Source organism: Acanthochromis polyacanthus, chromosome 23, assembly GCF_021347895.1.
Source record: "Acanthochromis polyacanthus isolate Apoly-LR-REF ecotype Palm Island chromosome 23, KAUST_Apoly_ChrSc, whole genome shotgun sequence".
Lineage (NCBI taxonomy): Eukaryota > Metazoa > Chordata > Actinopteri > Pomacentridae > Acanthochromis > Acanthochromis polyacanthus.
In genome coordinates, this window is record NC_067135.1 from 9,257,482 (window position 1) to 9,276,639 (window position 19,158).

The window sequence follows — 19,158 nt, forward strand, 5'->3', positions numbered from 1 at the left end:
AGACTCGGCCCTTATCTGTTATGACAACGTTCAGAAAATGTCAAATTGTGACAAAGTGAAGGAAAAGAAGAGAAAACAAAATGGTGAACAATGGTCAAAGATGAAGTCATGTTTTTCCCATTAGCTTTAGTGAATCCTCTCTTTGGAAACGGATCTGAGGAGATATAGTTTTGACTCCGAGGGTTTTCAGACCAGTCGCTTCAAATATCACGCAGTGGAAGGCCGATGTGTTCCTACACGTGATTCAGCTGTGTTGACAGCTAAAGAATATTGTGTGTATGTTTAACTGACGGTTTGTTGCACATTCGCTGGTCTGAATTCAAGACGTGGACTTTTCGGTGATGTCAAAGTTGCTTTACCATGAAATAAAAAATGTACCGAGCCTTGTGAAAATATTAACACTGTTTCTCTGTTTCTCTTCCATCCCTCCCTGCTGGAAAACCTGCTGCTTGTCTTGGATTGAATTGAATGACTTCAGGTATGTAAAATCACTTTATACCATAACTAATGACATTACCTCCTTCATCAAGTCTCCTCTCGCTCTGACAGTTCATTATATTTATGTAAAACCGTATTTGGATGAGGAATCAACAGATTATACGTGACATAGCAGAATTTGCGGTTCGCATTTGGAAACGTTGCAGTTTACCACCATTTGTAAAGCTTTGCGGAAATCTGAGCTGCCATCTGACAGCAGACACTGTTAAAAAATATCTGTAGAAAAGCTGTGAAAGTTTGGCCACAAGACTGACAAAAATATGTCAAATAACTGGAGTACTGTGAAGACGATGGCAAAAAATGGCTAAAATATTTTTTTTTAACCTATTTTAAATAATGTATATTTTTACACAAACACTGTAAAAGAAAATGCAGATTATTTAATTGAATGCACAGATTTTTTTGTTGTGATTTTACTGGATATTATCAGTATTTAACAAAATGGTGAAAATCTGTAAAATCATGATGAAAAACAGTTTTAATCCTTATTCTATCTCATTTTTCTTCCAAGAAATGACAAATATCTGTAAAATAACGAAGTTTTTGCTCATTTAAATACAGTAAAACGGTAATTTTATGATCACACATGACAAAAAAAAATTGGCATTTGTAAAAATATAGATTTTAATATTTTGGTTTATTTACACAATTATTTTTCCTGTTTTTTGTGGATAAACGAGAGTTAATAATTTACTTCCTCGTGTGACTTTACTAAATATCTGTAATTCAACAAAACAGGGAAGAGGGGGGAAAGAAAAATTGCAACAAGTTAAAGGAGAATTTATTAAAATAAATGGTTTAGCATCTTTTAAATTCTAAATTCTACACAACTTTTCTTTTGAATAGCAGCAAATGTTTTCCAGAATAGTGCAATTTCATGTCCAAACATCATAAAATAATGAATCGTTGTTAGTAAAAATACAAGTGTTTTTTTTGTTTTTTTTACAGATTTGATGTCTTTTTTAAAAAAAAAAACATTTAAATTAATACTTTTTTCTGTGATTTTGCTAGTTATCTATATTTTAACGAAACAGACACATTCTGTTAAACATCAGCAAATTGTTAAAGAATTATAGTTAAAACTTGTTAAATGTTCATTTTTTGCAGTGTGCAACTATTATGTAAATGTCATGCAAGAACACATTAATTAAGATAAAAGCCACCAAGTGTTGAGTTTGGTCTCTTCAGGTCAGAATATAACAGACCTTTAAATTTATTTCCCATGATGGTGCGAAATCCCTCTCTGTCTGTATGTTTTCACTGCACAGATGAAAAGTGTAACTCTCACTGCAGCTCTTGTTTTCCGCATCTCTGTATTGTGTAACTGGCAATTTGCACCCCACTTCTCAACCAGAGAACAAACTAGATGAAGTGTTGTGTGCAACCAAACTCTCATTTTGCGTCCCCCCGCAGTGCAGAAATGTTTTCTTAAATAAAAGAGCTGATTTATGCAATAACACAGAGATGGCAAGCAGAGACAGTCCCAGTCATATTGGATTCCCCTCAAACTTGTATTTCTTGTGCCGTGTTTCACTTTGCAATGTAATAAAGAGCTGTGTTTGTAGTTTAGCGCTGCAGAGAGGAGAAAAATCCTGGCTGCAAAGTCGAGTTGAGAAACACAAAAATGCACAATGACAATATTTGGGAGGAGCGGTTTGCTTTAATGCTGACTAGAGAGACGAAGGGATCAATTCAGAAGATTTCTAATCCAGGAAACTTAATTTCTGGGCTCCGGCAGGCAACTGAGGCAATCACAATATAATCTCATCAATCTGCTTCATGTGGTCATTAAAGAGTGGATTGCGGTTTCATTTCTTACTGTAGAGTATCTTTAATGGAACTAATTTATTGTGAAAGGCCCTGATTTAGTAGAAAGGAAAAAAGTGTCCATTTACAAAGTTTATTAGTTCTTCGTCAACCTATTAAATAAACATCAATAGAACTGAGAGCTTATTTGGTACTTTTGTCAAAGAAATAATTTATGTGGTTTTGAGTAATTATTTGACAGGGTAAAGACAAACAACTGTGTATTGTTTGGGTGCAGTGATAAAATTAACTCATTTTTCATCCATCTTTTTTTGAGTCATGACAACTTCTAATGAAATTATGTTCAACCAACAACTTCTTTTGCATTAGCTGATTTGAAACTAAATTGAAGTTTCGGTAACTTAATGATAATTTAAATGATAATTTAAATATTTCTTCACTTTTAGTTGAAGGTTCCAAGTCCTCTTTCATAGCCACGAAGCGCAAGAGTAGTTTTGCGTTTGTAATTATTCCATAATATTTAAAAGTTCAATTAAATAACATAAAAGTGTTACTTGGAGCAACTTATTTTTTTTGCACTTTTCAACTATCAAGCTTGTGTTTATGGTACAAGTCGTTAAATAAATTGTCATTAAAAGTATCTTAAGTATTTAGTTTGTCGGCTGAACATAATTGCTTTGGAAGTTGTGAGAAAGATTGCTTCAAACTATGTTATATTTTTGTTGTTGTTGAGCCCAAACATCGACTTCCCCTCGATTATTTGCACAGCTCTCGTCTCCCGCTTCCTATCCAGACCTCTCCCTGCTTCATTCCTGTCTCCCTTCCTCCTCGAGCTCACTATTAATAACGCCACCTGTTGGATTCAGGCCTTCATTACACTCACGTAACCGTAAATAAGCAGGGCCAGTGAGGGTACAGACTTGGCTAGTCATACCACTGGCACAGAAAGCTATGCCCGGCACTCACTGACTAATACATTCTCTAGTGAGGCCAGAGGGAGAAACGCCGGAGCAATGAGGCCAAGGTTACAGCAACCTCTAATTCTCTGCAGAGAGGCACTTTAACATAGAAACTTAAGGGATTTATGATGATGAATAATGCCTCGCTGATTTATATTTTGGACATTAGGACCAAAATAATAAAAACCTGGTGTTTTTGCAGGGCGGGTATGTACTGTATGTTGGGAGCATGATGAAGCTGCTATCCAATGTTACTTCTTAGAGAAGTGAAGGTGATGCTCGGCTGAGGAATTGGGTAATCGATACACGTTTGGCACTTTAAAGCCGAAGGCACGGCGCGAGGGTTAGGGGGTCGAGCCCTTGAAAGCACGCACAGTGGGATGTGATCGGGGTGTGGGCGATGGGGTCAGAGGTCAACTCTCTCAAATAGCCTCGCTGAGTACAACGGGCTGCCGGCTCCTTTGGCTTTGAAATGGGAGGCGGCGCTGGCTGCTGGAGCAGCTCTCAGCATACCACAGTCGGCCATCAGACACAGTTGTCGTGTCAGGTGTCTTCCTGGGGCTGGTTATTTTTAAGATGATGAAGGAGGGATTTATGAGCGCATTTCACCATCACATGCTGCGTTTGACGTGCAATCAGCAAATTAACAGGACGGTGAAGGGTTTGAATGTTGATCTGAGCTTTGCTGTGGACTTATTTTATTCCCAGAATACACTGTAAAAATGTAGCAGTTTGTAATTGAACGTTTTAAAACAATTTACTGTTTTCTTGATTTGTTAAATTACAGGTAATATCTAGTAAAATCACTGAAAATAACTGTGAATAACATCTACTCTGACTTGCAACATTTAACCAAAAAGTGTCACTTTTTTCATTTATTTAAAAAAATTACATTATTATTATAAACGTGCTTATATTGTTGAATTGTGGATAATATCTTGTAAAAAAAATCACACAAAGTTATCAATTTACATGTTTATCCTTAAAAACTGCCCCCAAACTATAAGTAATTTAATTTGAATTTTTCTCTCATAACGCTTCTTTGTTTCATTTTATTTTTAACACATTTTCTCTGTTTTGTTAAATTACAGATGATATCTAATAAAATAATCACACAAAAAGTTCTTAATTTTCATGTCAACCTGTACAAAAACTGGCCAAATCTGTAAATAGTGTTCACATCACAAGTCTGCATTTTTATAAATGCTATTTTGTTCTTTTATGTTTGGCCATAAAATTCCTGATTCACTGTATTTAAAAACACAAGTATGTTTTTACTTGAAGAAAAAAGCATGTAGAACTGAAAAATGGATCATTTTTAAAGAACTGTTCTACAATTTTTTCCTGTTTGTTAAATAACAAATAGCATCTTGTAAAATTATAGAAAAAAGTATAAATTTACATGTTGACTGTAAAAAAACAAGTCAAAACTACATAATTTTCACATCAAAAATCTGTATTTTAGAAATTCTTTAGCTCTTTTGTGTGCCTCCCATCTAAATACAGTTTTACAGTATTTAAATCTGTCAAAAAAATCTATATTTTTAAGATATTTGTCATTATTTTTGACCAGTTTTACTTTTTTTTTAATGACAATATTCCACTATTTTTAAATGTATTGTTTTCTGGCACTTAAGCGGTCAGATTTTCATCATTTATTTTAAGGAAATTCTTTTTCTTTTCTTTCTTTTTTTCTCTCTTTTTACAGTGTATTATTACAGTGACACGGCAGCACAATCTGTCTACTTCACTATGATAATTTCAGCAAATTTGTAGACATGTGCAAGTGACAGATGTGTCTTTGTAGCTGGTAAATCATTTCACTTACTAGCTGGGAGGAAAATACGCGGCTGGTTAATTAGCTCCTGCTATCCATCCATAAAGAACAAAATGCCAACCGACTCCAAAGGACAGAAAATCACACTTTTCTCATGGCATTTGTCTTCAGGGAACTTTTTTTCATCTGCTAATTACGGTCTGATACATCTGCAAGGAACAAAAACTGCTTCCCTTTCTCCTTCAAAGGGACACACCACGTCAGCCTGTTCTGTATGCCAAATCAATTAGTCATCAAAAGTCCCTCGGAGAAGAACAGTTAACCTTTATCTCCATCAATGTTTCATTAGTCTTACCCGCATCGCCAGCATCGCGTTTTCTCTCTTCCTGGAATAAAAGCAAAGCCCCATGGTGGTTAATGTAAATAAAAACATAAATGGGATCATTAGTATTCTGTGTCCTCTCTCCGACGTGTAGAATCGGAGGAAGAAGAAGTGGTTTAATGAATGTCTCTGAGCCACTTGCTCTCTGGGATTCAGGGAGAAAAGGAGGTTTTTGCTGCTGATGGTGTATTTGCCGGATGATCATGTACAGTCACATCCGAGCAGAGTGGCTTTTTGTCCCTCTCTCTCTCTCCTGTAAAGTCAGGTATGTGCAGTAATGAATTCTCCATGCTGCGCCCTGAAAAAGCAATGTATGGTCCCCGAGAGGTTTTTCCTGAATTCACATGCACGATTGTGGTTTTTGCAAGAGTGGCTGGTGTAGCGAAATGAAAGCGGTGCAAGACACAAAGGCTGAACAAAGGAGTTGAGAGCAGCAGCATTTCACCAGGCCTACATTTCTTTTTCTTTCTTGTTTGTTCAGGTTACAGGAAAAACTCTTGCTCTTGCAGGTCTGAACATTAGCTTTTAGTTATTAGTTTCAAAATTTTATTCTCGTAACAACTCATCCTCCTCATATTTAGACAGCAACTTTTATGTAATTTTTTCATTTTGGATTTTTGACGGAATGCACTTTTGCTTTTTTGTTCTTGAAGCTTGACTCTTCGCCAAGCTAGCTTACTAGCTTGACTCTGTAGGCTAAAGTCTGCGTTTCAGCAAAACTGAAGCACCGAAAATGGCTCGGCATGCTTTCTACAATTTTAAAGAATTGTAAGTCTTACAAGACCAAAGGTGACCTTAAGTCAACCATCTGAGAATTCACTGACCAGATTTGTTTGAGAACGTTCATGTTGACATTCTCTAACCTCCCTCATCTCTCGTGGACTCATGATGTAGCTTGACACACCTTAAATGTTTCTGGAGGTGAGAAAACATCCACCTGTAAAGAATTGTCAGTCCCTTCTCTGCTTTTTTATTTTCTTTGAACAATTTTCAGAATAATACACCAGATGAAGTTACACTTAAACTTTATATTTTATTTAATATGTACCATGTTTAACAGCAGCAAATTAAAATTTTCATGCTAGGCTTCTGCTTTCTTGGTAAATATTGATATTCAACGAGCAGCTGAGAATAGAATCCGTGTTCTCTGACAAGTATGCGAACAAAGAACTTTTAAACTATACTATATACTCCCACTAACTTCAGCCATAGTAATACTACGACCATAAAGAAGAATGGACCAATATTCTCATCTAACAAGAAAACAAACAGGAATATTTCTTAACATTCTTTTAAGATTGTACCATATACTTCTATCACAATTTTAGCTACAACAATACTAGAAATAAAACAACATAGTGAAAACTAGCCAATATTCTCACCTGTCAAGAAAGCAGACAGGCATATTTCTCCAAACATTAAGAAATGTCATTAAAATATGTAATTTATACTTCCATTAACTTCAGCTCTAGTAATCCTGGAAGTTGAAATGTGTACATGAATAGTGGTGGACAGTAGTCACTACTAGCTCGAATGCAAATGGCCACATTTCTCAAAATAAGCATTTATTTTGAAAATACTACTATTACTACTACTGCTAGAAAAAACAAGTCATGAAAACAGATCAATATTCTCACCTAACCAGAACGCAAATAAGTGAATTCCTGAAAATGCTAAGCAACCCCTTAAGAAACTTACCACATACTTTCATTAATTTCAGCCACAGTTCTACCATTAATCGAAACATAAAGCATCCATACATGCATGGAGGTTTGAGAGAAATGCTTGCAGCCAGTAATTATTTTCAAATCAAATAATCTGTCCACGACTTTAATTTATTAGTTATTCCATGACTAAAATGTAAGAAACATGGCATTTTAAAAAGATCTAAGATTGCATATATATATATCACATGTATATCACAACTTAATGATTTTACTGAGTAACAGCTACGTTTTAAACTTTATAAATGGCTTTGTCTTTTAAATGAACTAATTTCTTCATTAGTTAATCACTCATTGCTTCATTGTCAGTCTTGAATGTGTCACAAAGTCTTGAGGCAGTCAAAATGAACACTGAAATGGAAATTTTAAAGAATTATTTAATGATATACATCAAATAACAGTTTAAATCGAATAAGTCAGCCAAAAACCATGACAGCAAATCCTTGTTTGTTATATTACTAGGCTACAGTATTGCGCTTGTATTAACCCAATATGCTTTTTTCTTAATTGGATCCTGAAAACGGTGGAAACTCCTGCTTTCCTATTTCTCCCCTACTCATATAGTCCAATATACAAGCTCTCAGTGGCTGCAGCTTCTGTCCCGACCCATTAGAAAATCACTGACATCAGACCCAAGCGACAAGAAAGAGGAAGAGGAGGGGTTCATCTTCCTCCCTCCGTCTAGCACAGAGCTGTTGGGAGAGGTGGCAGCCAGACACTCTCTCACTTTTATTTAATCACAGCCTGCTCTCCAGGCTACAGCGAGGGCTCGTCCTTATTTCTTCCAGGGGTTTTCTGCGTAGCTGACACATGACGGCGTAATATGGGGGAAGCTGGAGTCATTAACTCTCAGCGCCCACATGAAGCATTTGAAAGCTGTGAAATAACAGCAGCAGGCTGAAAAAACGGTGACGAAAAATCGTTATAGTTGGTTAAAAAAAGAGCTCTAAAATGAGCGATTTGTGTCAGTATTAATACAAACTCCTCAAAGAAGGACTGGTCACATCATTGTTTCAAATTATACATCTTCTTTACTGCATACAGATGCCTTCTGTAAGGATTTAAACACTTTCTTTGCAATGGTACGTTGTTGCATTTCTGCAGTTCAGTTATGCAAACAGTGCATTTATCCATGCAGCTGGGAGAGATTTCAATATTCTTGACTTGGTTTTGGAGCACTAAGACTCGATTTGGAAAGTGATGACAGCAGAACTCTAGTTATTCATGTGTGACAAGTTTGTGGTTCATCCATTATGTTTTTGTTTCAATTTTGGACATTATCCAGTGCGTTTGAAGCCACGAGAACAGTTTTGGGATTTTAAAAAGTCTCTTGAATGAGAATCAAACTCTGTAAGATTTTAAAATGTTACAAGGATGTTTCTGAGCCGTTTCTCACCTGTGATTTGTCGGAGGACAGCCGCGATCGAGTACGCACCGCTTGAAAATGATGCATTTTAGTCTGTTTTTGCAGTTATTTCTCATTGTGTCATCAATTCAGAATCTTCGAAACTGGACAAGTAGATCAAAAAAACTCTGATTTTGTTTGTTAAATTACGAAAAAAAAAATTAGGCTGTCATGAAAGGTTCCATTTCTGAGCACACATTAACCAAAATATTGACAATACAGAAGTCAACTCGTGATAATTTCTGAATATGTAGCTGCATGTCACAATAAAGGAGAACAAAATGTATGGAACACTTTTTAATATGAAACACAAATATGACTGAAGCAGATAGAAGTTTTGCCAGATAAACAAAACACTGGTAGATACATTAATCCAAGTAAAACAGTTCTGGAGCTTCAAATGGTTATAAATATCTTTTTTATGCTATAAAATTTCCAGAAAATTGTTCTAAAATTAGATGATTTGAGATGGAATGACCATATGTAATTTTTAACATAATTTTCCAGAGTCACCACTTTGGTCTTTTAAAGGACAGCCAGAATTAGAAAAGTGAACTGGAGTTCCTCAACGAGAATCTCACTGGATTCTCTTGCTGTTAATGCAGGATGGTTTTTGACAGCTAGTCTGATAAACATTATCTAGTCACTGGATGTAGACTTTCTGCCATTGACTGTCTGGTATTGTTTTCTAAATCCACTTCACTGTGGCAAATGGCGATCTACACACTGAAAATTTTAAAGTTTTGCAAAAATTAGACACTAATTTGGATATTTTATGCTTTTTTTTTTAGTCAATTTCAATGACTATGCTCGCCTCACCATGACACTATTTTGAGTGAACATCGTCGGTGCATCCTGTTCTTTCCTCCACCCGGGATGGCTCTGATTGGTTTAAAGTATTACGAGCATTTCTTTACCTCCCTACAGAAGAATAACAGTGAGGTGCAGTCAGACCATCCTATGCTAGAAAATGTTCTAGCTATCTGTGTAAAAAGCAAACACAACATATTTCAGTGTCGCCTGCTGAACTTCGCTCAAGATCACATTGTGGTCCAAAAGAACCGACATTAGAAACAAACGGTCGCACTCAGTGTAGGTTTTTCCCTTCCTTTTCATCTTTGTTTCGGGCCTGCACTGACTCATTAGCAGCAACACAATTTGCCAAACGGAGGCAGTCATGCGGACGGGCGAAGGTTCAAACTGATGGGCTTTGTCAGCTCACATTAATCTGATGATGATGATTAGAAAGAATCCACTGCCCCAAAAGTCCTAATGATTGGAATGCTCATCCTGATGAGGAAAAACCACCGTCGATCGACTCGCTCACTTTCTCTTTTCGTTGTCTTCAAAGGAGAATTGTAAAGCATTAATAACATCACGGCAGCAATGCGAAACTGCGCCCTCGCACTCGACAGAACTAATAAACGGGACCTCATGGTGGATCCTCAGTGTCACAAAGTAATGATGCTGCTTTTGATAGTGGCTGCCAACAGTCCGATGAATGGCTTTGATATATTCTCGCCGCTATGATGTAGTGGAAATCAGCGTTATGTCCTGGTAAATCTACTCCACTTTAATGATGTGCAAACTAGATTGGAAACAGTAAATGATTTTCTGTCATATACAAGAGCACAGTTTTGCTCCTGTCACAAGCAGAACGCACAGTTTTCCCATCTTCTACTCCTCTTGTCACAACGTTTCAAACATAAAATTCACCTAACCAACAACTGGAACCGTTTCCACCACTTGGGGTGTGTGTGTGTGTGTGTGTGTGTGTGTGTGTGTGTGTGTGTGTGTGTGTGTGTGTGTGTGTGTGTGTGTGTGTGTGTGTGTGTGTGTGTGTGTGTGTGTGTGTGTGTGTGTGTGTGTGTGTGTGTGTGTGTGTGTGTGTGTGTGTGTGTGTGTGTGTGTGTGTGTGTGTGTGTGTGTGTGTGTGTGTGTGTGTGTGTGTGTGTGTGTGTGTGTTTTCTCTGTCAGCAAACCGGCCACTTCCAGAACAAAGCCCATCAATTTTTAAAGTCATTTTTTTTATGTGGCATGCTTGCAAAAACAGAGCTTCATTGACGGATAATTGTTTGCTTCCAGCACAAGCTTGTCAGCAGGGTTTTTTTTTTCTTGGTTTGAAGTCCATCCTTGACTGATAAACTCTAATAAAAGACATCAGTATTTATTTAAATACTAAAGAGGAGCTTTCCTCACCTCTTGTGGTCCATTAATTGCATTTTGAATAAACTGCTCATTAGGAGGAGCTGTCACGGTTTTGTTGGCAGGAAGACGCTCCGGCATTAATTGTCTCCTAAGAATATTATTATGGTTCAGCATCCCCGCCTAACAACACATTTTGAACTTATTTAAGTGCTTTATGGAATATTTTCAAGAAAATGCCACTTTTGGGCTTCGTTGTTGCTTTGTTTAGCTGAGCAGGGCTAATCTGAATTACTGCAAGGAAGATAACCGGACAAATATAGGGTGTAAAAATGGTTACTGGAAGGATTGCGAAACCCTGACAGCCTCTCATTTGGGGTTCATGAGCGTGGTGTGGTGGGGAGCTGGTTCAGACGGGTGCCATCAAGGACCCGTCTGCTCTTATTTGACGCCACCCCAAGTGATTCATTAAATGATACTGGTGACCCAAGGAGGTTTTGGGAAGGAAACCAAAACCGCAGGCATTCCCGCCACCCCATTCCCACCATCCATTGCTGCTCAGAGATGAGAAAGTCCTCCTGCTTGAGATATGCTTCAGTGGCTTTCCCATCTTCATTTTCTCCCCATGTGCTAAAATCAGGCCATAATGCATTGTAAAAAGTTATAGCTTCCCACAGGCGTATATCTGACGAAATCACACGCCAGAGATCTGTCTAATAATTCTAATAAGACAGTGGGAATAATCTGAACATGTATTTGTCTTTTATCCTGGGATCAGTTTGTGCTTTTCATGTACATTTTAGAAGTAAATGCTGTGTCAGATCATTAAAAAAAAACACCAGCAAAGTGGCAAAGCTGCTACCGGTCTCAGACTGTGATCTAGTCGTAACCCAATCCCTGCACAGGCCCTCTTGTGTACAAACCAGCCCTCTCAGTCACTTCAGCCCTGGAGCTTGTGCTCTGCATTCCGCCTGTCGTAGGCACAAGCTGTCTAAATAAATGCTCGCCGTTGCCTCTTTATTCTGGTGGCAGCTTGTGTTCGGGGGGCCTCTGGCGCTTTTATGCCAACATCCATGCTGCACACATGCTCCGTGAACATCCGCAGACCAAAACGGTGGCATGCTAACACATACAGCACACAGCAGACACCAGCTGGGGACCTGTTAACAGCCAAATGGCATCGGTCTGTCAGTGAACAGCTTGTTCATTCCTGCATCGCCTGCAGCAGTCGGCAGCGGGCTTCAGCTGGCACTCAGGGCTGCTATCATATGTGCTAAGTGTCAGTGCCAGACACTATGGCCTTGTGCTTTCTGCTCAGGCTATACAATTAGCCTGGAGGCCCGTTGCTCCCAGTCTACAGATGGCATCTGCTGGGCTCCACGGGGGCTCAAGGCTGTTAATGAAGAATTCCATTTAAGTGTGTTGAGCTGTACTTATTCTGAGAATTCTGTGGGTTAAAAATTTCAGTCTTTCAAAAGAGTTTGAATGCTGTATTTCAAACATACACTGTAAAAAAAGAAACAAAAAAAGAAAACATTTTATATTTCAACCCCCTCCCCCATGTAAAATCATAGCTTTATCACATTTGAATGAACAAAAATATAATTATTTTACATGTGTGCACCAATATTTCAAAGAAAAACATACAAACACAAATATTTTTTTTAATTTTTCCCAATTTTTCAGTTAGATATAATCAATATTTTATAATCAAATGGTAATTAGCAATTAAATGGTAAAATGTTTTTTTTTGTTTTTTTTTAAAGCATTTTGTGACCATTAAAAATTATGTATATAAGGTGTGAAAATGGAAAAAATTTTCCTTGCTATTTTCCAGATTATTCCAGTATTGTTAAATGAGTTACTATCTTGTAAAAAAAAAATTGTACTAAAACAATACTAGTTCACATTTTAACCCCTCTGCCAAAAACAGGCTGAAACGCATCAAGAATCTCCAAAAATCTTGCAAAAAGTAATTTGTTCTTTTACAGCGTGCAGCCATAAAACCACTGTTTTACTGCCTTTAAATCAGCAAAAATATAATTATTTTACTGATATTGCAGATAGAATATTCCACTGTTTATTTAACTTGGTTTTTCTGGCACCGTTGCTGCCAGATTTTCACTGTTTATAGACTTTTTTTTTTTTTTTTTTTTTTTTTTTTTTTACAGTGCACGGCGTGACCCCTCATGTTTATTTTTTATCTATTCATAATTGATCTTAATTCAGTGCTTTGGTCTCTGCCTAATAACCTCATTCTTCACACTTCCCTGTGTGGTCTGCCTCTAACGTCCCAGAGACTCCTCCCTGCTCCAAGCGCCAAAACATGTCAGAGATGTAAAAGGCTTGTGACAGGGGAGCATTTCATTTCATCAGCAATAATTACGCCGCATTCAAGACGAGAAGAGACCTTCATCCCCTTCGTAATGAAATAATGATGGGAAAAAAACGAGCTAAGTTAGCCATCCAAGAGACAGGGGATCTGATTTTTTGCAGATGTGCAGGTTTAAAAGTGAAGCTGATGATAATTTTTTCTTCAAATGTTTCTTAAAGAGTCCAGGCAACTGACTTCCAATTACTGCTTGGTGAGGTCTATTTGTCCATCCATCCTCTATACACCGCTCCATCCTCATTAGGGTCGCGGGGGGTGCTGGAGCCTATCCCAGCTGACTCGGGCGAAGGCAGGGGACACCCAGGACAGGTCGCCAGTCTGTCACAGGGCTACATACACAGACGAACAATCACACTCGCATTCACACCTACGGACAATTTAGAGTAGAGGTCTATTTGTGATAAGGTCATATTTACCTCGAGCTATGACAAATGAAAGATGACTGAAGCATACGGGGCTCCTGGACAGGTTGTTCGATTTCAGCTTCAGAAGCAGTCAGCAATGGCCAAGCATGAAATGCAAAGATTTATTTGTTTAATAGAGGACTCCTAAAGCGCTCTTCAGTGACTGTGAGAGTGACAATATGATTTAACATTTCGATCTGAAGCACATTATGGTTTTTCTCTGAACCTCTTCTGACTTTTATTCCTCAATACTGCAGCTAGCTTTGCAGCGGTCCGTGAAATTTTCAACATCTCTTCCTGAAAATGACGGAAAGCTAATGAAGCTCTTGTGTTTGGCCACAGCTCGGACTGAATCGCAAGAGTTTGTAATGCATCTAATGACGTGGACGCATCTGTGACAGTCGAGGCTTATGGCTGCTTAAATTACCGGCAGACATTTAGTGACTTTGACGTTCGTTGGTCAGCGCAGATACGCGATGGAGAGGAAAAGGACTTTCTGTGGAACCTTAAGGCTGCAGAAAGAGAACGTTTGGACTCTTCCCCGTCCCCCCTCCTGTGTCAAACCGCAGAAGGAGCCAAAGCTCTGGTGAATCAAAAGCACAAACTGACCCTGTTCCATCTCTTGTCATCGAGTCTCATTAAAGGCCTGGTTTTTAGCGGCCGCAAGCATCTGGATTTAAAAATAGGATCCCCCAAATTGCCTTATTGTAGCCCCATTTGGTTTGTTTATTTATTTCACGTCGGCTGTGCATCATGCAAAAGAGCTCGGGCACATTTTGTTCATTACGCTTGTTTGCACGTTGTTACACTTTGGTGCAAATACCTTTATGAATCAAGCCCAGATGTGCACACTGGAATGCCAGAGGTAGGAGCTGGCAAACGGAGCTTTGGCCACCTCCTCGGCTCAGATAAACACAGCACACGTCAATTATTTCTGCCTCTGCGGGCCAGAGTCAACAGCCACTGTCCAGCAATTACACATCTCCAAATTAATTTTCTTATAAATCTTGACAGGGGAAAATAAAATGGTAATGGTGTTGAGTTTTAGAAGTGGCTTCTTAATGACTTGCACCAGCAGCTGCTTCTAAAAGCCGTCCCACCCCCAGGCAGGCTGCTTCAGAAGGCGCCAATTAAAATTCGGCAAATATTATTTTATGACAATCATTACTGCGAGAGTCACCACGAGGTCCAGCAAACTGCAGCGATACTGTCATGTGGCAAGACGGAAACTTGGATCCGCTTTTCCTCCTTTTTCTTTCACACACATAAACGTCTGATATCTTTGGCGTCGGTCGCAGAACTCGACGGGTGACAATGTGGGAGTGTTGGGTAATAGCATGAAGTACAAATTTGAATCTTTTTTTTTTTTTTACAGATGAGTTGTGACTTGTTTCACTTTGGGGTAGTAAAAAAAATATGGTGATTTGTTCTGCCCAGTATTGTGTGATGTGGGAAATATCACTATGATGGAAGAGAATCAAAGCAAAGTTTTGACACACAATGGATTTTCAGTCAGTTCTGGATTTACTTTTCCCCCCTCAGCTTCTTGTGTTTATTGTGCTTTGAAGCTCTGCAGGTTTGTTCCACTGTTTTAGGAAAGTAGAGTCACACTTTTCAGAAAGGCCATTTTTGGTTTTTAATCCATTTTTGAATGGAGTTTTTCATCCTGATCACAACTGTTATCTTTCAGAGTTTCCCCGTTTTGTTAAATTGCAAGTAAAATGTGGTAAAATCACAGAAAAAAAAAAGATTTACATGTTGACTGTAGTTTCAAAAACCTTTATCAGTCTCTGTTTTGTTCAATTACAGATAATATCGGGTAAACTCGCTTAAAAGAAATGCTAGCTTAGTGTTTAAAACAGGCTTAATTTAGGCATTTAAGAATTTAACCACAATTGATTTGTTCTTTTATGATGTCTGACCATGAAAAGTAAATGGTTCATTCAAATCAGCTAAAAATGTCAGATTTTTTTCAGATATTTGCAGGCATTTTCACAGTTTTTATATGTAAAATACCTGAAAAGGGGTACAAATTTACATTTAGACTGTAATACACAATATTCATGTCATATTCATGTTTGTTTACTCATTTGGTTTGGTTTTCATAGTGTTTGACAAACTTATTCTGTTTTATTCTATTTAATGGTGCAGTATTCCACCATTTTTATCGTATTCTTTTTGGCACCCATTCTTCCAGATTTTCTCTTTTTTATTTTTTTTTATTTTATTTTTTAAAATAGTGTTGATTTGAGGCAATATCTTTATTTTAAGTGTAATTTCCTCTCAATTTAAAGCACTTAGGTTAGAATATGCAATGGCTTATATCAAATGACATTAACATTAACCTTGAAATATTTAAGAGTCATTATGACTTCATCTTACTTTAGAGTCTGTTAATCGCTTGCTGCAGCCACATGTACATTCCTACACGGTGGAGTTTGACCTTCGTACGTCTGCAGGTGACGCTTTCTACAATTGCCATATAAATGGGCTATTGTTAACCTGATTGACATTAGCAGCAAGGAGCCAGGTTGGGTACGTAACCCTCAAATAACTCCACGCTGACCCCTGTGACCCCCAGAGAAGCTGCAACAGTTAATCTCAGTCATTCGTGAGCCATTCAACACCTGAAAAGAAAGCGACTTTGTAGTGCCTGACGCGTCGAAATGCAGCAAGTTCACGATTCTGCTCATATATGCCAATGATTCTGTTGGTCATATTTGTCCTGCATTGGAGTTGGTAGTTTAACACTCCTGGAAACAGGCGGGGGAGGGGGGAGAACAGTTTTTCTCCAAGTAGAAATGCTGAGCTGAATGAAATGCAGCAGAGATCAGACAGGCAAGCAGGATTGGGGGAAATGTGTTTGACATAAGAGGCAGGCAAGCTTTGACCCTTTTTAAATCAGACTGCTGATGCATAAAAAGATCTGCACTGGGAGGTGGCGGCTAATATTTATGACTTTGGACTCTTCCAATGTGGGTTGCAAAGCAGGTTCTTGTCTGGGGCGACAACTTCTACCTCAGTGTAAAGACCGGAGAAAAGACTTGTATAGATGCAGCCAGTGGTGCTGACAGGAATGGACTGTTTGTAGAGAAAGAAAATAGTGATTAGCTTTCGCTGCATGGAAAAGTCCTTTTAAAAAATGGATTAAAACCAAAATGCACAGTTTGTGGAGTTTCTTAACAGCATGGCTCCGCTTTCTTAAAACAGAGGAACAAACCTGCAGAGCTTGAATCCACAATAAACACAAGAAGCTGAGAGGATAAAAGTCAGTCCAGGAATTACTGAAAATAGTTTTTCATGAGTTCATGTGTAAATTCAAACTTTTTCTTTGTCATGTTACTACATAGTATCTGTAATTTAACAGAAATGAGGTAATATGGAAAAATAACAGGTATCATTTTTTACCATTTTCCAATCCTTGATATAAATTTCTTTTAAGTAACACCTTTTTCCTGTCAAATAATTGTATTTTTGTGGCTATAAAACACAGTAAAACAGTAATTTTGCAGTTACACATTGTAGAACAGCTAATTACTGCTCGTAAAAACACAGATTTCTTCTGTGGACGTTACATGGCCTGGGCATGCTCCAAGATGACGATGCCAGGATTCATGGGGCTCACATTGTGAATGAGTGGATCAGAAAGCATGAGACGTCATTTTCACATACGGATCAGCCTCCACAGAGTCCAGACCTCAGCCTCACTGAGGATTTTTGGGATGTCCGACTCTCGTTTCATCAGAATAAGATCTTGGCAGAATATTAATGCATCTCTGGACAGAAATAAATGCTGTGATGTTGCAGAAGCTTATCAAGACAATGCCATGGCGAATGTGGGACGTTTTCAAAGCTCAAGGGGGACCAACGAAATATTAGTATGTGCAACTTTTTTTTTTTTTGGACGAGCAGTGTATCAGAAATTTTCAGTCACTCAATCTGGGCAACTTCATAACAAAATTCAGAAGGCTACACAGCAAGAAAAATCCAAATGTGATGTGCATAATGATGCAGAAATAAAGTCTTGCTCATTGAAGCAGCAGTAAAATTCATCGTGAGCATATTTCACATCTGCAAGTACATTTCTTTTATAATGTCAATGGAGCCAGAATACCCTTGTGGGCAACAAAATCCCAAATTTAAGTACAAAATGAAGCCTTTTCTACCAGTTGATTTCACTTAGACATGTTCTTGCTTCCTCCCACTTCTGTCCATATGATGCACTGTTCCTCCAGACTATTACCTTAATGATCTGCAAACTACCCTGAATTTCAAGTAGACACTCTTGCAGTCTCTAGGCCAGCGACGGAGCGCTCAAGGGCAATCTGCACTCCAGCAGACCTGCCTGTCGATAATTTCCCAATCCCCGTCTCACTTTGCAAAGTAAACACACGTCTGCTCTCCAATTAACTACTACAGTTCCTCGTGTGTTGTTGGTGTGGGAGTAAGCGGGGGTCTCCGGGTTTTTTCAGTGTCCGCTCACAGTGAAAACATTTTTCTTCGCTGTAATTATCACGTTGGAGCAAATTAGGACGTTTTTCATTGTAGGACAATTAACCTTTCCGGGGTTGACCTGTAAGGTTCCAAAATGTGTTTGCAGAACATTTAGTACGCGTTTGGATAGGATGAATAAGGTCTCGCATCCAGAAATCTCTGCTCACATTGTTGTGAAAAGATATGTGGCCATGTTTTAGTTTATTATGCTGCTTTTGTGGTATAAAAGTGACGAATGGCTCCATAAAAATCCACACAGTGTGCATCAAAATGAGGAAAAATGTTTTTTTTTTTGTTGAATTAGTGGACAAAATGCAGCGATAAAACGCTGCTCTTTTAGACTGATTCCAAGAATAACATTGTGGGGCCTTTTTGTTAGATTGTAAAAGAAGTGCTAACATATTCAGTGGTATGTGGGAATTGTATGCGTGTTTAACTGGTTCTGTCTTGGCAGTGGTACTTTCTTTCTCAACTAGGGGTACCCAAAGTAGATGGTACAGGTCGAAGGGGCAGGTAGGCTGAAATCAGAGCAACAGGAGGTTGTAATTAGTAAATTAGTTTGTGTTGCGTGGGGAAATGGTCATTAATGTGGTGCTTTATCTGGCCTGTTTCCTCTGAGCACTGTCTCTGTCCAGATTTATGGTCCTACTGCTTGTTTTTTCTCTCCACTTTCATTGAGATACAGTCACGAAAACACAGTCAGCTGCATTTTTATGTTGCTTGCAGCATCACCGTGGCAGGCTTCAGCAAAGCATGTAGTTGTTATTAAACTACACTAAACAAAAATATAAATGCAACACTTTTGTTTTTGCTCCCATTTTTTATGAGATGAACTCAAAGATCTAAAACTTTTTCCACATACACAATATCACCATTTCTCTCAAATATTGTTCACAAATCTGTCTAAATCTGTGATAGTGAGCACTTCTCCTTTGCTGAGATAATCCATCCCACCTCACAGGTGTGCCATATCAACATGCTGATTAGACACCATGATTAGTGCACAGGTGTGCCTTACACTGCCCACAATAAAAGGACACTCTGAAAGGTGCAGTTTTATCACACAGCACAATGCCAGAGATGTGGCAAGATTTGAGGGAGCGTGCTCAGAAAACCAGTCAGTATCTGGTGTGACCACCATCTGACGACAAACTAGAGTCGGATCGAGACCCCGATGAGGACGACGAGCATGCAGATGAGCTTCCCTGAGA

At 38.4% G+C, this 19,158-nt stretch overlaps 1 protein-coding gene across 1 annotated transcript in view; it reads left to right on the forward strand.

Annotated features, from left to right (window-relative positions):
- LOC110965472 (collagen alpha-1(XXV) chain) overlaps positions 1-19,158 on the forward strand; it is a 177,518-nt gene that overhangs the window by 46,073 nt on the left and 112,287 nt on the right. The gene's annotated exons all lie outside the window — the stretch shown is intronic.